At 40.5% G+C, this 23120-nt stretch overlaps 1 protein-coding gene and 1 long non-coding RNA gene across 3 annotated transcripts in view; both read right to left on the bottom strand.

Annotated features, from left to right (window-relative positions):
- FNDC3B (fibronectin type III domain containing 3B) overlaps positions 1-23120 on the bottom strand; it is a 364422-nt gene that overhangs the window by 180935 nt on the left and 160367 nt on the right. The window lies entirely within an intron of this gene.
- Positions 9229-17793, bottom strand: LOC147577299 (uncharacterized). The gene is made up of 2 exons (XR_015240125.1): positions 15004-17793; positions 9229-14766 (listed from the first exon to the last, which is right to left on the bottom strand). It is a non-coding gene; the product is annotated as an uncharacterized LOC147577299 (long non-coding RNA).

The following is a 23120-nucleotide window of genomic DNA, read 5'->3' as shown; positions in this document are numbered from 1 at the left end:
GCACCCCAGCCGGGCATATTTTCTATCATGCCCCTCAAGAGCACTAGCGAGAACCCTCGTCCCTTCCCCACACATGGTAAAGAGGACCACTTCACCCAACAGCTGGTATTCCAACTAGTAACAAACTCAAGAGGGAGTTACCAAGAACAGTGAGTCAAAAAGCTGAGCATAATTCCAGTGGAGCCATCCCAAGCAGTTCTCATTAAGTGTAAAAATTATTTAGAGCAGAGTATTTTAAATTTCATTCTATATGTCCCAAGCTAAGACACAAACTGCTGTTTTTAAAGAAAAGCACTAAAGGCTATTAATTTTATAGGGAAAAGGATCAGAAAGATTGTTGATTAAAAGGTGATGGCTAGGAGAGCAACTGAGGACGTGCCAGCAGGAATGGGCAGAATTTACTCACTGTGGCCCTGACGATTTTAAAGGGGTTGCCTTCATTCTCTCACCAGTTTTCATTGCTCTCCAGGAGGGTCAAAAGGGGAAGAGGGATGAATAAAATGTCCACTCTTCTTTTCCAGACCCCCACTCCCACCCCAAATGGCTGGCCACAAGGCCCTCCTCTCCCAGGGGGGGACAGAACAGTGAGCAGAATACAGGACAGCAAATAGTTTCTTGCATAACAACTTTGTGAAGCACTCAGGGGCAAGCGTGCACTTCCTATGCTATCTGTGCTCTGCTTCACAATTCCAAGGTCATGCTCTAGTGGGGCAAGTCTGAAAAAAGTACCACAATTATTAACCAGACAACAATATGTGATTTCATTCCTTACAAGCCACTGGACATTATTCATGTTACAAATGAAAGAACATTAAAAACATCACCCACCTGAGAGCTGCATTACAAATAATACTGATGTATAGCTTTACCAACGTATCATTACTCAATGTATTGAGGGGAGTGCAATTATCCATTGCTCTAATGAGGTTTACAAACCAAACCAAAGAGGATCCCCTTGAACTATTTATTCTCAGGGTAGCAGTTGCCCTTGCAAGAGAGCTTGCCGGAAAGGGAAGCCTTTGACAACACTCTAAAGGCATTTTATTGACAACATCCCAACACGGTTTACTAGCTTAGTTCTTTTAACTCACGCACCTGAAATCTCAATGCAAGAGAGCAGTATCTGAGATCCATGGAACAGAACTACTTTCAAAAAAGCAACAGTTATTATGGAAATGGAATTTCAAAAAAGGAATTTAATGTTTCATAAGACACCAATGACAGTTTACCTGCCCGACGCCATTTTCTCTCCAAGCTAGGAGGCCTGCTCCCTCACTCACAAGTTCCCAATGTCAGACTGGAAATTGTCTCTCACAGCCAAGACCAGCAATCTTCTGAAATTAACTTAATTTTACAAAAGTGTTTTGATTGCTAATAAAACTTCTCTAAATTGTCCGGTGGCTGGGATCTAATAAGGGGTTTTGAAATGACAAGTTCAATTTATAGTTCTAGTCTCTGCCTTACCTAAACCACACCAGGGAAGCCAGGAAAGTAAATGAGAGTTCCTATACACCAGCCATGTTTACACAGCCTGTTGCTTTCACTCTTTTGTTTGTATGTGAAAAACAAAGGGCAGGCTGAGGACTGACAGTAAACACCACCACAAATAGGTTAGGCTCTCTCATTTGAAGTCTGATCAAAGGCAGTCAGTAAACACCTCTGAGTGAGTAACTGTGGGAAGGTTGGGTCACCCTGGCCAGCTATTTTCTCAGCTATAAAAATGTGCTGACACAGTTACTGTTTGAGGGGCAGCAGACTGCTTTATGGCATAAATACTTTCTAGTCCTGGCACACTGGTTCCACAGAAACAATCTGACTGAACAGGCTACAATTTCACTCTCAAGAATGAACCCTCCCATCACTAAGGGGGCCTGAGACAAAGGAAAATAAAGGGTCTATGTTTAGGGAACAGGTTACCAGGAAGGTGTCCCCACTGATACACGGCTATTTTTTCCTAAGCTGAAAAAGCAGCAGGCTTCTCAAAAGAATGGATCTATTTTGAAGTTATCTCATCCAGACACCCACCAGCCCTCAGTTTGCCAATCAGGAATGACCAAGACTAGGCCTACACCATCCGAGGATCGGTAAGAAGGGGAGAAGGAAAACTGATCAACATGTTCAATAAAAACAAACAAAACTACATCCAAATGGGAATCTCACATCTAGTACTAGCAGTGGTTAAACAAGACCATAACACATGCAGATATGCGTGATATGCAAAACATGAGCAAGTCATAAATCCCTTCAAGGTAAAATATTAGGACTGTACCCCTTCCTTTCTAGACATTCCTATTCAGACTGAACTGTGAGCGTCAATTTTTGTCTTTTTCTCCATCACTGCCTTTGAGAAACTACTGTTGTTGTGTGACTTCCCTTCCCCCTGATTTCACCTATCAAATAATCCCCATGTATATCTGTGCACCTGTCCTGAAGTTCAACAAGACACTCCTTCAGCCTCATACTTACCAAGGAGTACCAGGTTCACTTTTAGAAGACGAAAACAATGTCAAAATACTTGATTCAAAATTTCCCGGCCACAGGTATGAGGTCAGGTCTGTTGGGCAATGTGTTGCTAGAACTAAGTGAAGGCAGGTAATGAAAAGGAAGAGTTTGGGATAGAAAGTTGACCCTCTCTTTGAAAAGAGAGGAGGATCTAGACAGATAACCTAACATGGAAGACGGGGTAGGGGAAGCAGGAAGAGAAAGCAATCTGGTGAACTTAGTCGGGGGACAACTACAGACCAGGCAGAAAACTACACTCAGAAAATATTATGGCCCCAATTAATCTCAACTGAATTGTTTTCCAATTCAATTGACACATTAAAAGGTCTGCGGTGACGGCACACACACGATATTTAAAATGGCAACATATAAAAAGCATCACAGGAGGCTGGTCACTGGTTCATTTCAGCTTTCAAATGGAATTTTTAAAATCTCTTCTCTTCAATGTACTCCTCACCCCCAAACCAAGTGGTGCTCAGTGGAGACACGGGTTCCCATCTGCAAGGCCTTGGGCAATTCACTTAACTGTTCATGTCAACGGTTTCAAATACAAAGTGGAAAAAAAAAAAAAAAAAAAAGGAACCTAATAAATTCTATGTTTCCTTCAACAGTAATATGCTACATGGCACTGGTGTCATTTATGTCTATGCTTGCGATTCTACAAAACAGCTGTTGGTTGACAATCCCTAAAATCCTTCTATCTAGGAGTCTCAAATGTGAGTTACATTAGAGTCCCTGAGGCCTGGGGCGCCTGGATGGCTCAATCAGTTAAGCGTCCATCAACTCTTGGTTTCGGCTCCGGTCATGATCTCACAGCTCTGGAGATCAAGCCTTGCCACCAGGCTCTGTGCTGAAAGTGTAGAGCCTGCCTGGGATTCTCTCTCTCCCTCTCTCTCTTTCTGCCCCTCCCCACTCATATTCTCTAGAAAGAAGGAAAGGGGGGGGAGGGAGGGAGGGAAAGAGAGAGAGAGAGAGAAAGAAAAAAAAGAGAGAGAGAGAGAGAGAGAGAAAGAAAAAGAGAGAGAGAGAGAGAGAGAGAGAGAGAAAGAAAGAAAGAAAGAAAGAACGAAAGAAAGAAAGAAAGAAAGGAGTCTCTGAGGTCTTTTGGAAATGTCAATTTCCAGGCCCCTGGAATCTGCTTTTCTTTACAGGCTGGCTACCTGTCCCTTCCTCCCCACCTCCCACCAACCACACATGGCATTGATTTTGATGTAGGTACTCTATGGACCAGTCACAGGAATAATGGCCTAGAAAAAGCACAATGAAGAGGCACCTGGGTGGCTTAGTTGGTTGAGCACCTGACTTCAACTTTTGCTTAGGTCATGATCTCGCAGTTTGTGAGTTCGAGCCCCAGGTCAGGCTTTGTGCTGATAACTTGAAGCCTGGAGCCTGCTTTGGATTCTGTGTCTCCCTCTCTCTCTCTGTCCCTCCCATGCTTGTAGGCTTTCTCTCAAAAATAAGTAAATAAACAACAACAACAACAAGACAGAAAAACAATTTTTAAAAAAAGAGCACAATAAATAAATAAAAGGAAGAATAAAATACGCACATACAAGAACCTTAAAACACATCTCATCTGTACTTACTTTAAGCAAGCTTAGCTGACTTTTAATTTCAGCACAACATTTAAAAGTGAAGAGGGAAAACAAGACAGCAGAGTTACATTTTATCCTATCGATGGGTATTTAATTGATTATATTTCAACAAAAATGACTAATTTGGTAAGAACTAGTCCTCCAGGTTTAATGATAATAAAGCAACCATCAGTATACTGCAAGACAACAACAAAATGACCACAGGATTTCCTATGATACAGACTAATAATAATACAGGCTTCTGAAGAAGCAGTCTATGTAATCAATCCATTCATTTACATGATTACTGGCCACCAGTGATAGTTTACTATGAAACTCAGCTTACCTAAGAAGAGGTAAACAGGTAGAGCAGTTGATTAACTTCTTTAGAAATGTTTTTAGTGGACAGCCAAAATCAAAGAATCAGAATTCCCCTGGGGTGGGGAAGGATCTTAAAGGTTATCCAGTCTAGTTCCCCCTTTAAGGAGTGACCTGCTGAAGAAACTCTAGCAAGTGGACAGAATACTTCAAGTAATGTAGAGTTTGCTTACTCAAAATGTAGCAGATTCCATTTTTTAGCAACCTTAATTGATAAATGGCTTTCCCTTTGTTAAAAGGAAAACCACAGGCCCAAAATGGCGTCACTTGGGTTAAAGCCCCAAATCTGTAAACCAAGACTTAATACCTAACCTAGCTGCAGTTTCAGCCCCTCAGGATTGTAACCTTTAACCAGTCAATCAGGAATTTTCTGGCCGGCACCAATAAGGTAATCTGTCATGTGGGCCCTCTTCATCCCTCAAAGGAAGATAATGTAATCCACCTACTGAAACCCTTCTGTCCTCAAATGAAGATGAGCTCAATTGAAACAATACATTCTTCTGTTCATGATTCCCTTGTCTTAGCTTTGAAAACCTTTCCCTTTCTACACCTCTTTGGAGTTCCCATCTACTTGCTAGATGGGATGCTGCTCATTTCATTAATCGATTAATAATGCCAATTAGATCTCTATAATTTACTCAGTTGAGGGGTTCCTGGGTGGCTCAGTCGGTTAAGAGACCTTTCTTGATTTCAGTTCAGGTCATGATCTCACAGTTTGTGAGCTCGAGCTCTGCATCAGGCTCTGCACTGACAGTACAGAGTCTGCTTGGGATTCTCTCTCTCTCTCTCTCTCTCTGTCTTTTCCCAGCCCCCCTCCCCTTCTCCCTCTCAATAAATAAACTTAAAAAAATTTTTTGTTAATTTACCAGGTTGAATTTTTGTTATTTTTAATAACCTGTTAACAAACAGAAATCTGAATTCTGTTCCTAACAAACAGACTAAATGTAACCTCAATCCCATAAAACAATCCCTTCAGATACTTGGAGAGTTAAATCTTATCAGACCTCCTCTTCTACAAATCCACTTGGGATTTCTTTCTATAAAATGGCTTCCAGTACAAGCCAGGTCAAGATGGATGGCTCAGGTCAAGATCCCAGGATCGGAAGATGGAGCTTCATATTGGGCTCCTCACTGAGTGTGGAGCCTACTTGGGATTCTCTCTCTTCTTCTCCTTCTCCCTCTGCCCCTCCCCGCTCATGTGCTCACTTGCTCTCTCTCTCTCTCTCTCTCTCTCTCTCTCTCTCTCTCTCTCTCTCTCAAAAATAAATAAATAAATAAAAGACTTCCAGCTGGATTCCCATGGGTAACTCTAATAATCTAAGGCCCTTTTTAAAAATCAGATTTTGGAAACACTGCAGCCTATCACTCTGTAAGTACAAGACGTGGATTACCATCACTGCCCTAGCCTACTCATTGGCCAGAACAAACCACCTCTCCCCCTCACTATGACCATCTGACCAATGAGAATAAACTGTCAAATCTTCCACCCCTCTGGTAACCCATGGGCACTTGGGGACTCAATCCACTGTCATTAGGCAGAGTTGAAAACAGGGTACTGACAAGTTCAAATCTGAAGGAGATCATGATGTCACTGTTTTTTCACTAAATTGCACTAGGTTATTGATATCATTGGTATTCAAGTCAGCACTACAGTCACTATTTAAATAGATTTCATATTTATATGCTGTGAGTAATTCTTATGTTGTAGGAAATCTTTTAGATAGGTTTTTGGGTGTGTGTATGTACATTATCATATGAAATCATAACAAAGTTCACTTCACATGAAACAGTTTTATTATCTGTAACCGTAATTCAAAAGTTTCTGTAACAGAATAGTCAGGCACTAAAGGACAAGTCTGATTTAATCAAGATACTTTCTAATCTTCAATCCCAATTTTTGCATGTGTCAGTGGCAAATTTCAGCTCTAAGAATGTATATAAAAATAATGACAAAAGGGGCACCTGGGTGGTTCAGGTGGTTTAGGGTCTGACAGCTGTCATGATCCCAGGATTATGGGATGGAGCCCCAAGTCAGGCTCCACAAGGAGCATGGAGCCTGCTTGGTATTCTGTCTCTCCCTCTTTCTCTGCCCCTCTCCCCCACTCACATGGGCATACTCTCTCTCTCTCTCTCGGAAATAAAAAATAAAAATAATGACAATGATTCTACATATGGATAACCCATCTAAAAAGCAAATAACTTCTTAGCTGACATTTCTCTTATTGGAGACAGGAAAAAGAATGCTTTCTTTCCCTAAAACTGAGTTTATTCTCCTCAATATTCACACCCATTTGGGTATTTACATAAAGAAATCTTTTCATTTTTTACACATGGCTAGAAAGTTTTTTAAAAGTACCACAAAAATGTAGACTCTTAAGAATAAATATAACAGCTTATAATGTAGTGGGGAGGGGGGTGTCTGTAAATACTTCCCTAATTAAATTTCATGAACTTTTTTGAAAGTACCAATATAATTCATGAAATATTCTGGAAAGGTTTTACTCAGAAATGCTTGCTTCTATTTGATTTTTTTACTTTCAAAAACAAAATTTTCCTTTTGTGAGAACTTGTTTCTTCATTTTACCCTAGTCTGTATGGGTTTTTTCATGAAGATTGTTCATGGTATAATCATATTGCTATGGGCTTATAGCAACTTACAAAGCTCTTAAACTGATGAGGGTCACAAAGGGATTACCCTTTTGAAAAATAAAACAAAAGTCATTTGTGTTTATTAGCAGTCCAAATCTGGAATCCCTACTTTGATCCAGTAGAATAAGAAGGGGAAAAAAATGATGCATCTTTTTATGTATACTACAGGGCCATTCTTTTATAAATATTATTCCGCCAAATCTAGGACATCATTGGAAAGATGCAAGAAGATTTTATATGTTACTAAAAAAGACAAAACCACTGCCTAAACTGTATTCCATTGACATTCAATCAATTGTAAGATGCTTGACAATTTAAAAGATGTTACAATGGGAGTGGAAGTGAGCGCTTTTCATTAAAATAAAAAAAAATTTTTTTGAGTCAGAGAGCATGAGAGGGGGAGGGACAGAGAGAGAGGACGACAGAGGATTGGAAGCAGGCTCTGCGCTGAAAGCAGTGAGCCCGATGCGGGGCTCGAACCCATGAACCGTGAGATCATGACCTGAGCCAAAGTCAGATGCTCAACTGACTGACCCACCCAGGTGTCCCGAAGTGTGCTTTTCAAAAATTAATGAAATACAGTATACAGTTTGAGAATAAATAAAGAAATGAGCAAGTTCTTACACCTAACTTAGAGAGCTATCCAACAGTCCAAAGTTGCCCAGTGAGCACGTTAAGAGCTTCACGGACACAATCACAATATTTGGTTGTGAACAGCCCAACATGCATCATTCAAAAAACCCAGCTTTAAGTCTGGTGTCTCAGAAACCACAAAAATTCATTTCCTGCACAAAACTTTCAAAATGCAATGATATAGTAGCACCTAAACACATGTACCTGACCCTTCTCTCCTTTTAACTTCAAATGAGGATCCATCACACTTTAGTTGATCTCTTATACAATATTCCTATAACCAATTTTTTCATACTACTTTAAATACCAAGAATTTTTACATTAATTTCTTAATTATCTAAAATTTACAAAAAGATGAGTCATTATCCCCTTGAAGAGACCGGCAGTCTCACTACCCACTAAATCTAAAATTGAAGGTAATTTCTAAGATCAGCCATGAATCTAGGGTCCTCCTATTCTGAACGCATACAACCATTGGTTCAGAAGTCTTAGCACAATTGGTTAGCAAAGCAAAAATTACTTTAAAAAAACTTTGGCATCCCTGGGCAGATGGAGTATAAACAGTGCTAGGAAAGTTCCGACATCCCATAAATTCTACAATACGTCTGATTTGTATTAAAATGCCATGCCTTACAAACACATGTTTTTTCGAAAACTCAGTCTCAACCTAAGGAAAAATATTGTTTTATCCCACATTTGAAAGCATTCTACATCCCTCTTAGTCTCATTAATTCTTGGGATATAATAACCAATAAATGATTAATACTTCCTTCTAAAAAATTAAATTATACTCCATCTTCTCCATTTGCTTCCTACCTACCCCTGACCCTGTCCCCCTACCCACAACCTCTGGATGAAGGCTATATGGGAAGGAGCTTAAGATAAATACATGTATTATTATTCATGTTTTCAAGAAGCCATTTCTGACAGTGGACAGGAAGTATGTCTACCTAACCTACGATTGCTGTAACCACATGGTAAATTAACGTTTGAACTACTATTGTTCTCTGGTAGTTGGAAGAAATGCCAGGTTCCTTCAATTTGTGCTTTATCATATCCTCTGTTTTCTTGCTCCCAGGTACTCATATCTAAATATTCTTATTAGTGTCAGCCAAATGAAAGGAAATAAAAGTTCCGATTTTAACTGCCAACGTGCAGTCCTAACCTGGGCTTTACAGAATGAGAATTACCAGGAAGTTAAAAGACAAATCTTCTCTCTAAAGACTCTGGAAAAAGAATTATTGTTAATGCCCAAGTTTTATTTAGTTATCTTTTAATGTCTTAATTTTACTAAATTCACTACTCACAAAGTGATTCGCGACATCTGGAGAAGTCTAGCCTATCAAAATTTACCAAATAGAAACCTACCTAACCTAGAAGCATATGTACACAAAAGCAAAAAGTGGTCACATCTGATCCACAGATGCTTTGGTCACTTTTTCCCCCTGTCATTTCTCTTGTTGATTTGATACTTGTGGTCCATTTGCTCTCGATGACTGGGGAGGGAGTGCAAATAATGCTATCACTTATTCTACTTTTTTTTTTTTTTTAATGTTTATTTATTTTTGAGAGAGAGACAGAGAGACAGAGAGAGGGAATGAACGGGGAAGGGGCAGAGACAGAGATGCAGAATCCAAAGCAGGCTCCAGGCTCTGAGCTGTCAGCAGAGAGCTCGACGTGGGGCAGGGCTCAAATTCACAGATCGTGAGATCATGACCTGAGCCGACGTCGGACACTTAACCAACTGAGCCACTCAAGCACCCCTCAATTACTTCTACTTTTGAGTGCATATCAGGAAAAACTAACACCAAAGACGTTTTCTGATTTCACATAAATTAACATCTTTAGTTGCACTTTATAGACTGATCCTAAGCCAAACAGAAAAGACTGCTGAAAAATGGATGGCTGCTGTGAGAATATTAAGGTGGTGGTGATCATAAATGTTCAGAAAGCTGGGGTAGAGAATTCTCTGGGTGTGAGGCCAAAGCTCCACAAAAACAGGTTCAAAACGGGTGAAACAGACACAAGATACGTAAGTAAAATAAACAAAACTGACAAAGGCAAAGGCGGCCAAAACCAAGCTTCCTATAATGAGGCAGAAACCCGCGTTATACTTTCTGTCACGATGTCTCTTTCGAAACAAAGGAAACTTCAACAAACTTTAGTGTTACGGCAAACCCAATACTAAAAATTCTGTAGAGGTTTCATGGGCTCAACACATTTGTAAAACTTTTTATATCAGCTACAGGGCTTACAACTACATAAAGCATCACAATATGTGTGATCTATTGATATGTTTTATAACTGATTTTGTGGAACACAGTCTCTAGGATATACTTACAAACGTACTTTTTGATGGGCTCCTAGAAATAAGTGACAAGACTTGCCTATCGTTATTCATGCAAAACTACTTTGACTCCTCTTTAGGAGTCACAGGACCTCCTCCTCTTTACTTGGTGCAACATTTCAGATGACCAGTAACTACTAAAATAACATTAGTGAGCTGCAATAAATGTAACTCCTATAAAAATCATCCTAAACTGGTCAATTTCAATAACCTCTACTGTCCCTTGAGCAAAACTAATTATGCTGCCAATAGTCACATTACCTTATAGCAGTAAAAGTCTAAAAACATTGCTTCCAAACCTTATGCTCCTTATTACTCTCTCTCATCACATCATAAAGAAATATATGGCTGAATAATTTGTATATCTGCTTTTCATTTTTTTATGTACAGCGCACAAATGTATGCAAATAGCCTGATTTTATACTAAAATAGCTCAAAATGATTCATTGGTTTTGAGTCGACCATCAAGATGCCAATTAAGCACTGAACAAAATGTATTATCACCCAACCTTATCTACTAGACCAGAACAATATCATTAATCAATTTACAATCATAACTACCAAGGAATAAGTTAAATATGGAACATCTCTCTGATAAAAACAGAATGAGGAAAGGGACAAATTCCTTTACCTATAGAATACATTATCTTTCTGAAGTGATCTCAGCTTCCTAGTACTTGCATTTTGAGCAACTTTAAATATTTATCCAAGCCACACTGAAAGCAAAGGAAAGGTAAATTGAACACTGCAAGGAGAATGCACATTTTTTTTTAACATACAGTGTTTTATTAGTTTCAGGTGTACAATATAGTGATTCCACAATTCCATACATCACCTGGTACTCATCGACAAATATACTCCTTAATCCCCATCACCTATTTAACCCATCCCCCACCCAGCTCCCCACTGGTAACCATCAATTTGTTCTCTATAGTTAAGAGTCTGTTTCTGGATTTGTCTTTTTTTTCTCCCCTTTGCTCATTTACTTCTTAAATTCCACATATGAATGAGATCATACAGTATTTGCCTTTCTCTGACTGACTTATTTTGCTTAGCATAATACTCTCTAGCTCCATCCATGTTGCTGCAAATGGCAAGATTTCATTCTTTTTTATGGCTGAATTATATTCCATTGTAGATATACAGACATAGACATAGACATAGCCATAGACATATATTTAGATAAAATCACTTCTTCTTCATCCATTCATCAGTTGATGGACACTCGGGCTGCTTCTGGAGAGGGCAGGTTGCCTTAGTAGGTCCACCAGAGTAAAACAGTTAGTGCAGCATAGATACTGGGGCCACGCTCTCCTAGATTTAATTCCAAGCTCCACTAGTTATTAATTGTGTGACCCTAGGCAGATTACTAAAGCCCTCTCTGTGCTTCGTTTCCTCATCTAGATGATGAAGAAAGCCACAGTTCTATAGCTGGGAAGAAGTGAGCTAGATGGAAAGTACTTAGAAGAATGCCGCCCACGTGCTTGGCTCCACAACCAGGTTAGCTGATGTCACTGCTATTACGCCACAGCCTCGGCCACCACGTCCTCCCCCGCCCCAACTGACCCTACTCCTGTTCCTGTTACATTCCAGTTTTAACCAGTAAAGGTAAGGACCCAGACTTTCCTATGGGCACATGTAGTCGTGAATAAAAATATCCAGACAACAAAAACTATCAGTAGCATAGCTTGGGATGGGGTGGTGATTCTGATTTTAAGGTTTTTGCTAGGTTCGGCCAAAAAACTCACAGGCCTATCTGCACATCAATGCTGATTTCTCACTGACCAAGGGAAAGCAATACGGTGTGCTACTGCATGCGATTCTTCCTTCCCGTTCATAAAAGCATCTGTCCTTGCCATTGACTCCAACAGCCCTCTGCGTTTCCCCCCATACTTTGCCAAGCAAAGTGTGCCCAGTGTTTCACAGGCTCTTGGTAATGAGGCAAGCCACAACGGACAGGTCCTGTCCATGCCATGTGCCCCCTTGGTTGCACTGCTAGTCAACACTGTTGGCCCTCACCCGCCCCCACTCAGCCAAGGTTTCTGAACCTTAAAACAAACAACGGGTAATTGCAAGGAATGCCTAACCTTGCCCCAATGAGCTGTGTCCTCATGGCACACCGCTAACACCAGACCCTGCCAAACAGCAGACTTTGGGGTAGAAAGTGACCAAATTGACAACAACAATCTTGTCTCAGTTGCACCCTTTAATTTAATATAGAATAAGTTTGGAACTCTAAGATCAAAAGAGAGTTTATAAAGTAATAAAAACTTCTTTCTATCAATTACCCTTATTTGAGAAATGATTCAGGTGGAATAAAACTCTATTACTCATTCAGTAACATATTATGAATGCATTATATGCTTTGGGAGGTGCGTGTAGGTCAAAGCGAACAGAAACGAATCACAAGTTGGAAACTCAATGCCGAGCATTTTCTTCTGCTCGGGAAAAATCAGGAATATTCTCACAATCCTTTCTATTTACTAAGGCAGCCTGGTTTATTTACGAAAACTTGGCCGCAAGTGGCCAGAATAAAGGCATTTCAATGGTGCTGTCTTTTACTTTCTTCCTTATTCTCTACCCCTTTCTCATTCTCCTTAAGAAGCATCTCTGGTGCATGCTTGGTTTCTAAAGGTCTGATGAGACTATGGATGCTACAGTGAATGCTGAAGTCTGAAAGAAGTATTTCTCTCTCCCTCTCTTTGAGTCAGAAAATTCTGAACACAAGAGGATCCATTCAAGGCATGATGGAGTGCCTCACAGAGGCAGCAATATGTTCACAGTTGGCAAACAGAGATCTGTTTGGACAGTGAGCACAGCCATCCACTCAGCAAACATCAGCTTTCCTATTAGTTCACGGCAGAAAGAACCAGACGCTGGCGGCCCTTCTTTCAGACTCCAACACCACTTTGGGACAAGCCTTCTAAACAAAATGCCTTTGTCCAACAGTCACAATTCAGTGGGTCCCAACGGCTTTCCTAGAAGCTATGTCTGTCTATTCACAATTGCATTCGGGCCCAAAAATCATTTGTAAAGGTCTGGAGGAAAAAACTAAAGGGAACCACCCCAATTTCCATTTACAATAATAGATAAGAAATGGCTGAACGGCTTTATACCAATCAGTAAGAAAAGCAGTAGGAAAGGTACAAAGCATATGGTGAATCTAATGGGCTGTCTCTTCCCTTAAGGTGCTTTTGGGAGCACGGATGTTGTTACCATTGCATTCTGGAAGAACATCAAGTATAACCTTTCAGAGAGAAGCCAGAGGAAAGATGGAGTAAATTATGTATGTGAATGTGACATCCCTTCCTGTAAGGTTTCAAAATAATATGCTTATGCAGTGTCTTAAGAACTGTCAGTCCTGAAAGATGCCATAAACTCATTAAGATGTCCAGTTCTACCCAAACTATCACCAAATCCTGCATGACATGAGTTAAAAAGAAAGAAAGAAAGAAAGAAAAAAAACCCCTAAAGACAGACGACAAACTCATGGCCTGTCTTGCTTTCTCCCACTTTGGGCATGAACTTGCAGTATGACTACTTATTCCTATGTATCTGATAAGAGAAATCTGCCAAAATGTCATTTTGCTTAGTATAAATATGAAATCAAATGAAAATAGGAGTATGATATGATGTCACAGAGGAAGGTCGGGGGGGGGGGCAGTGTCCCCCAGGATATTATAGTGCCCATCGCTTATAACCTATTCTCATTACTAAGTATTCATTTATACCTTACCTCCCTATCGACATCACTTCCATATATGTCAAAAATGAAGGGTAAATCTCAGAACCCAGAAAATTCTCCATGTAACAGACTTCTAAGAGTAAACCTTCCTAGGGATGACTTGGTGCCTCAGTCGGTTAGTCATCCGACTTTGGCTGAGGTCATGATCTCATAGTTCATGGGTTTGAGCCCCACATTGGGCTCTGTGTTGACAGCTCAGAGCCTGGAGTCTGCTTCAAATTCTGTCGGTGTCTGTCTGTCTGTCTCTCTCTCTCTCTGCCCCTCCCCCGCTCACACACTACTCTCTCTCTCTCTCAAAAATAAATTAAACATTAAAAAAAATTAAAAAAAAAAAAAAAAGAGTAAACACTCCTCCTTAGGAAAACTACTGCCAGTCAGTCTATGGCTTGTTTTTTGGTACCGTCTAGGAGTTTTCATATTTTTAAAGGTTGTAAAAGAAATAAAGAGGAATATGCATCAGAGACCATACATCTGCAAGATATTTACTATCTTGTCCTTTGTAGAAAGTTTGCCAATGTTGTAGCAAATCATTAAAAAGCCTCAAATAGGGGAGCCTGGGTAGCTCAGTCAGTTAAGCGTCCAACTCTTGATTTCAGCTCAGGTCACGATCTCACAGTTTGTGAAATGGAGCCCGAGTGGGGCTCTGCACTGACAGTGCAGAGCCTGCTTGGGATTCTCTCTCTCTCCCCGTCCCCAGCTTGCTCATAAGCTCTACATAAACAAACCAACATTGTTTTAAGAAAGCCTCAAATAGGGACGCCTATTGGCTTAGTCAGTTGAACGTCTGGCTCTCGATTTGGATTCAGGTCCTGATCTCACAGTTTGTGGGATTGAGCCCTGGATAGGACTCTGCTTAGGATCCTCTCTCTCTCTGCCCCTCCCCTGTTCATGCTCGCTCGCTCTCTCTCTCAAAATAAATACATAAACTTTTAAAAAGCCTCAAATTGGGGCGCCTGGGTGGCGCAGTCGGTTAAGCCTCCGACTTCGGCCAGGTCACGATCTCGCGGTCCGTGAGTTCGAGCCCCGCGTCGGGCTCTGAGCTGATGGCTCAGAGCCTGGAGCCTGTTTCCGATTCTGTGTCTCCCTCTCTCTCTGCCCCTCCCCCGTTCATGCTCTGTCTCTCTCTGTCCCAAAAAAATAAACGTTGAAAAAAAATAAATAAATAAATAAAAAGCCTCAAATAATAACTCCAGATTCTATTTAAGCCAAATCATGAATGTGAAGCCCACTTATGACTGTGCTTTCAAATAATCTCTTCCAGGGTTCGAGGATCCAGAGACTCAGGACAAGATGAACATGACAGAATTGAGGACAGAAGGACTCCGGCCAGGATTCCACTGATTCAACTGCAGAGGGTTGATAAGACAATCCTATTCTACAGCTTCATAATAAGACAAATTCTTTATTCTTTGGAAACGTACCTAACAAACCACTCAAGATGGAGAATTCCTCACTTACAAAATTAGGAATCATTACCGCTTGCCCTTGTAAAAGGGTGTTAGTTCAATCAAGTGAGTCAAAGGATATGAAAGAGAGTACCTAAGAGAGGGTGAGAGAGATCTTTGTATCACATGAGGCCCTCTGGTTTTCTTATAGAATATGCCAAAGGAAATTCTGAACAAATAAAAGAGAAGGCAAGGCAGAAAGGCTTTACAAGACTTCTTTTGTTATTTCCTACGTGCACAAATCCAACCTCAGGTAGCTATCTTTTTCAGTGAATAAAGGAAAGAGGCTTTTTATGAAGGAAAATACTTAGTAAAGCCCAAACATCTAACCTACAAGCTGAAGAGTCATTAAAGAGAGAGAGGAAATAAAAGATAATTAGAAATTCCGGATGCTATAACTCCAAGTTCTACCTCAAGATGGCCGACTCAACTTAGTCTGGGAATCCGGCAAATGTGATTTGCCAGCTCCGTTGCAGTTCAGTTGCCTTTTAAGGATGGTCAAGATCAAGTCTCAAATTTTTGTACACTCAAGGGTTTATTTGAGAAGGCTGCCAATTTTTTCGAAACTGATCATACGCATACACACACTACTTCAAGTACGACTCATATCCAAGTGATTGCATCATGCAAAAACTCATGAAGCAGAGTTGCCAGCTAAAAGAGACAGGACACACTCCGTTAAAGTTGCATTTCAGAAACAAAATAATTTTTCATGTAACTATGATCCAAAGTAATTTTTTTTGTATATAAAATTTCTTGTATATATTACCTGTATATATGAAATCCAACTTTAACTGGATATCCTCTATTTTTACTTGCTAAATCTGGCAACGGTACATGAAGAGTGAAGGGAAACCCTGCGTCTGTTAAACAGCTGCCATTTTGTAACACTCTTTAGGCTGGAAGGTGAGAAACAGGTGAGGATGACTTAGACTCTCAATCCGTCAGCAATTTGTGCAAAGAATGCTACAGAAAAGCAGTTAAAGACACAGCAGGAGACTCTCATTGCCTCATTCAAACAACCACAGGGAAATAAAACGCCCAGGACTGGGAAATCCTCAAGAAGTGCGGACTTACCTTACAGTGCTGCTCTGAGTTCTCATGAGGTCACCCTCACAAGAAAAACAGCGGCAGAAGGGTACCGCTAGGGAGCTAACTAAAAGGCTCACTCCACTCTCACCCTCCTGGCAGACACACACTGCCCACATCCCTAATGTGTCCAAGTAGCAGTGTTACAGTATTTGGTAAAGGGAGAAAGAAACGAGAAGAAACCCCACAGATACTAAAAGGTCTGGAAAGCAGCCAGAATCTGGGTGGAAAAACTCTACCCTGCACTTTCCCCGCTGGGGCTATGGCTTTCTCGAGAGAGGCACTCAGCCAGAACCCAGCCCCTACGATACGTTTCCAATGGAAGCGTTAACAGAACTTCACTGTAGGAGCCCTTAGAGAGACTGGAGGCAACAGGGAGCTCTGAAAACATGGCTGGCCCCAACATCCACACGGGGATAAGATCATAAGCATAAAAATTCTGAAGCGTTGTTCAAATAAATCCACCAAGAAGCTGGTGTTAGCTAACAAGTGCTGTTCAAACTCTAAACTTGTGCTCACATTTGCGTATGGGAGCAATTACGTTGACAACAATTGCCACAAAGATAGCCCTTTTATTAAAAATTAAATAACAGCAAAGGTACTTAGGTATACTTCTGAAAAAAATATTTACTGCTCCAAATGCTCCTTGCTCCTCTCCCCAGACTACAAGATCATTTTTCCCCGGTTCTCAGGGATAGTTTTACGTTTCTAACTAAGCCAATAAGCTGAGGGCACATACACCATTGCATTCATGTGTTTAAACTCAATTCAAATGACAAAAAAAAAAAAAAGAGAAGCAATTATTAGTACAACAGTGTGATCACTAACAGTGTTGTCAAAAATAAAATATTCCTAACAGCTACCAATCCTTCGCTTGGCATATTAAAATCATGAAAATAGCACTTCATTTACCTCTTCCCTTTCCTGTTCCCTATCCCCAAGCTAGGCATCCCAGGGTCCGGTGGTCAGCCTGCCATGGGGAGTGAAAGCTGGAGTGGGAGGAGGAGGAAGTCCAGGGGTGGAAACGCTCCAGCACAGAGCGTCCACATGAGAGGGTGGCCTAGCATGGGGATCAGGAGACCAGGTTGAAGAAAATATCAAGCATGGTGGCAACTTGGAACTGTAACAGAGCCTGAGCAGGGCAAGGAGGGAGTCTGGGGAATCAGAGCCCAAGGGGTAAGACAGGGGAAGCACTGTGAGGCTGACTACATGTGGAGGGAGACAGATTTCTCACTATCAAAGAAGAGTTTTATAGAAACATGGTAAGGAAAATTAAAATGAACCCTTGGTTTTGGATTAGAACTGGATGTTATCAGAGCAAACACAGATTTACATGTATACACACACACATATATGTGTGTGTATATACATTGCATATACAACAGATATTATACATATATTCAAATATTCAAATATTATATATACATTCAAATATTCTCCAGCCCTGAACACAGTCTTGGAGAGATGCAACCCCCACAGTAACAGACGCACATACTACCCAGATCTTGGCTTCTAAATACCATTTTCTTCTAAAAGAAACCAGGAATTCCTAGGAAATGGTTAATTCAGGACTATGGCAGGAAAATCTCAAGACAAGCCTGGAAGATCTTTCTGTGCCAGAAAGGAAGTGCTCAAAAAATGATGGGGACATGTTAAAAGGACACATAAGATGGCTGGAAGAGATTTTATGTGAGCATCAAAATAAATGACATTACTAATGTATTATAACCCACTGAATTAAACCAAAACCATGATGTGACTCTTAATCTCAGGGTCATGAGTTCGAGCCCCACACTGGGCATGGAGCCTACTTTAAATACATAAATAAGTAAATAAGTAAACCAAAACCATGTGTCTGAACTAGAATGAACAAATGAGTAAATGGACATTTTGACACTGACTTATTTACATTCCTACAAAATACTTATTGCAAAGGGAAAATGAGAAAATCTGTAAGAGAGAAGACTGGCAGATGCCCAACAAGTGCCAGAAGGCATTCTATTTGTATTTGTAACAATTATGTCAGGTCTGAGGCTGTTTCATAATTTTAAAGAATCATTTTTTAAAGAGAGGAAAGTGATGGCTTAAAGCATATATTTAACCCCACCAAACATGTAAACAATGTCCACTTACTTTCTCCTGAGAGCTCTTGCGCCTTCTCAGGGAAAAGAGAAAAGGGAGATGTTCTCATTGGTGTGGTCCATTCTGATTTTATCACACTTTAAGCCTGTCCTTAAACTCGAGATCCCCTTCTTCTGTTCAGAATGGAATCTCTCACCATGCACACGCAGAGTTCAGATCACAGAGCTAGGCACAACTGGAGACATCAACCAAATCCCACCTCTACCCCTCCATTTTACAGGTAAGAAAACCGAGGCCCCAGAAAGACCAAGGGGTGACACCAAACTCAAGGAAAGAGGAAAAATGGCAAATAGAAAGCAACTATAAAAAGTGAAACATCAAAGAAACATTTATGAAATGTGAAAGCTCGGGGCGCCTGGGTGGCTCAGTCTGTTAAGCGTCCGACTTCGGCTCCGGTCACGATCCCGCAGTTTGTGAGTTCGAGCCCCGCGTCGGGCTCTGTGCTGACAGCTCAGAGCCTGGAGCCTGCTTCGGATTCTGTGTCTCCCCCTCTCTCTGCCCCTTCCCTGCTCATGCTCTGTGTCTCTCTGTCTCTCAATAATAAATCTTAAAAAAAAAATTATAAAATGTGAAAGCTCTTCTCAGCAATCGAAAGCTTTCATGTGGGAGGCCTTGTCAAATGCAAGATACCTAAAGTCTTTTAAGATTTGAAGGAACAACTCACAGTCCCCTAAAAATGTCCTCTATAACAATGATTACCATTGCACATTTATGAAGGCTCACACTATGTGCCAAAAATCATGCTAAGTGTTCCACATAATCTCGTTTAATCCTCACAGCTCTGTAAGGTAGAAATTTATCATCCCTCTTTTACTGTGGAGGAAATTAAGGAGTAGAGTCATTATGTAACTCATTTAAGGTCAGAAAGTTTGAGGCAGAAGACCCAAAACTGAACCCAGGCAGCCTGACTTCTGAAGCCTGGGCTCTGAAAGTGCTTGCACCCAGTCCTGGGGGCCCGATTGGTCCGCCACGCCTGTGCGACCGCCTCGTGATTTAACGGGTACTATCCTGAGCAGGCTGGTGTCAAAGGGGAATGAACTCCTTTGGCATTCTCCATGTGGACAGTAGTCCAGAACGAGGATTCTCAAAACGTGATTTGCTAAAAACAAGCACGTCAAAGATGCGGGAATTCGAAGAAATGAATATGGAGGAAACTGAAGTTACCCGCCCAGACGATAAACAGTCTACAGCACAACTTCTTAGATCCCGTAACACGTTAACTTGTGGCGTAGAGCTCGAAAAATCTGCAGTGATGACAAAGTTATCTAAGAAACTTTTGCCATGAAGCGAAAGCAAGAGCCAGATCCCTGCCCTGCGTGGGATTCTTCACCTAACAAGTCTCAGTACATTTCAAAACATGCTACAGAGTGTAGGGTTTGTTTCCTTACAAACTCATTTCATAGCAAGAGCAATTTCTAGCAAGTGACTAAAATCATTTCACACATTTTTTTCTCACAGACTCCATCCAAACGCTCATCTACACATTGTAAAGGCACTGCCAAGAGTCAGTCCCTGAAAACAAAAACGGAATGCAAAGTTAAGGAGGAAAAGAAATACCTACCATTCAATACACAAATGGTTCCAACCTCATACTAGTATGAATAGCTTTGTATCTTGGATCACAACTTTTTGAAAAAAATGACTAGAGGTCATGATTTAATTTAAAGTAACTTGGACTTTCTTTTATGTCAACTTTTACAGGCCCAGGTTTGTTTCTCCTCCTGATGAAAAATTAGTTATAACCTGGGAAACAAATTCTATGAAGGTCCCTCGTAGCTCTGATTAACCACCTCCCAGCAGTGCTAAGGAAGCCTGAGAAGCCATTGCTTCACCAAGGCAACCTGATAACATAACAGGTTTCTTAGCAACATGGTAGTCAGAGTAACCATTCACCATGGTATTAGAATTAGGTTACCCACCCGGGTAGAGGCCAAAGGAATAATTTAAACTCATTAAATCTATAGGCCCAAGGTAACAAGAAAAACACAAAATTTTTTAATGCCATTTGTGGTTCACCTATGAAATTAAGTTCTTATGTGACTTTTCAGTGCTACAGTAGATAAGCAGATATTTAGAAACGTAATTCCCAAATGTAAAACAATCCTTAATGTTTTTAATACCTTTTTTTAAAAAGAAATTTGGAGCTGGCTATATGATCTATGTTACAAGTAGAGTCTTTTCAATAGAGTATTTTTTCACCAACAGTGAAAACTTAACAGGGCGAGGTATAATTCTGATGAGAAGATGATTTTATAGAAGCAGAAAGTTATAATCCAAATACAAAAAACAAAAACTTTAGAGTGTGTATGCAAGTACTCTTAATAAATAACAAAATAACAAATAAATAACAAAAAATCATGATTTCCAATTCATTAAAAACATCTATGAAACAAAAGAGTGATAATTTACTTTTAAAGTCAAATACTTATATAACCATTGGCTCACATATTACAGAAGGTTAATAAATGTTCTATGGATGGAAAGAAATAAATTCATAATGTATATAAATACCACTTTCCAAAAGCTACAGCAGAGATTGTTTGTGTTGGGAAAATATAGGTTTAAAACTGCACTCAAGAGTTACATGAGCTATTCAGTTTTACGGTCCTTGCAACCCCAGTCATTTCCATCGTACTTAAGATTACTTAAGAATTCATAAAAATAGAATGTTTTTCACAAATGCTATGCTTTCACGTTGGGAGCTTTTCAGTCTCATCTCACCCAATGAAAGAATATTCCAAAAGAAATATAAGCCTGATTATCAAATGTAACTGTTATCTTTCATAATGACACATAATCTCACTCATAATCGTATAGTGTAGATCCTGCTTTATATATTATTTCACATGGCAGGTAAGTCATCTAAGGCAAGAATCACACATTTCCATTTTTATAGCTCTTGAAGCACCTGCTAGAGAACCTGGCAAACAGGAGGACCTCACTAATGGCTGCTGACCGGACAAATGCTTGAATCAGTACCACTCCACAACAGTGTAACTCTTAAGACAATTTTGTAAATTTTGCCTGTTCACCCATAAGTATTTTTCTTTGCCATTCACCTCTCAGTGTAAGCACTTCATTTATAAACGTGATGCAATTTTTGAGAAGCTTTATTTGATCTTCCTTTTGGGGCAATACCTTGAGTCATCACAGTTTCCTCACAAGGACTCGTTTCTAGACATCAAAAACATCTTCCCTTCCATCAAAGAGTCCCAGAACGAGAAGCAAGAAAGACACCAGGCCAAGCAAACCCAGACAAAATGCAGGCATCCCAAGCCCTACACGAGTCCAGCAGTGGTGGAGAAGGGCAGAGGTGCCCCCAGCCAGCAACCAAAATGCGATGGGAGCATGTGGAACGGGAAGCGTCACCAAGCACAAGATTACAAATCAACAAGTAGGCGCTATCAGCCAAAAAAAAAAAAAAAGCCATTCAACATAATCAATCTACTAAACACAGAGTAACACGACCCAGACTCTGTATTAGAGTAGTACCCTGCAGTACCTTTTAATATATGGAGACTAACAACCCAAATATCACGGAAAAAAACAATGATAGTGCAAGTGAGAAAGAAGGTCAGAGGAAGAGGACAGAGAGAAGAGAGACTGCGGCCTGGCATTTAACACTGGTAACACAAGATTACAGATTTGGAGAGGAGTCGAAAGACAGAAATGAGAAACGAACAATCACCAGTATACCCTTACGACATTCATTGCTTTGCAAATACACTGCATTCTCCTTGATGTTGACACTCTAGACAATGAGTTCTTCCAAATAATCACCGGAGTTCTGAAGACGCTGTTGTTTCTAGCCTGAAATAACTGATTTGATACATCCAACCTGGATGGATAAGAATTTATATTTCCGGAGCTCTGAAGTGAAGTTCTTGTAACCATAATATGTACACCAGGAGCTATAGGCTCTTCAAAGGGGAAATACTAAAAGTCAGATGAAGTCAGGAGTCGTAATCAACTATAGTTGGAGAGTATAAAAGTCAAAATAAAATAGGGGATAAGATACCTACAGAATTAATCCTTCCTGAATAAATACAGTGAGCGCACCCAACAACAGAAAGGCAAATTAGTGAATTGGTACCAGTACTTATAAAACAGTCTTCTGAGAGGGGCACCTGGGAGGCTCAGTTGGTTGAGCATCCGACTTCGGTTCAGGTCATGATCTCACAGTTTGTGAGTTCAAGCCTCATGTCGGGTTCTGTGCTGACAGCTCAGAGCCTGGAGCCTGCTTCGGTTTCTGTGTCTCCCTCTCTCTCTGTTCCTCCCCCGCTCACACTCTGTCTCTCTCAAAAATAAATAAATAAACATTAAAAACAAAACAAAACAAACAAAAAGTCTTCTGCAAATATGATTATGAGGAGTTGGTTTCCCAGAGCCTGGTCACAAACCCTACCTCCGTCTTCCCATGTATGCTTAAAATTGAGTTTTCTACCCTGTGAATCCAAGAATCACATTGTTACATTAGGAGAAACAGTAGAGACCTGGCAACATGTATGTCACACGGACCATCTCTGACCCCAATCCAAGGCCATGGCAGACCTCACCAAACGCTGCACCTTTCCCACTGAGCCCAGAGGGTGTTTCTGGATCCTGCATTCAGCACT

Source organism: Puma concolor, chromosome C2 (assembly GCF_028749965.1).
Source record: "Puma concolor isolate L17-30 chromosome C2, mPumCon1.1.hap2, whole genome shotgun sequence".
Classification (NCBI taxonomy): Eukaryota; Metazoa; Chordata; class Mammalia; order Carnivora; family Felidae; genus Puma; species Puma concolor.
This window is presented reverse-complemented; position numbering and strand designations above follow the sequence as displayed.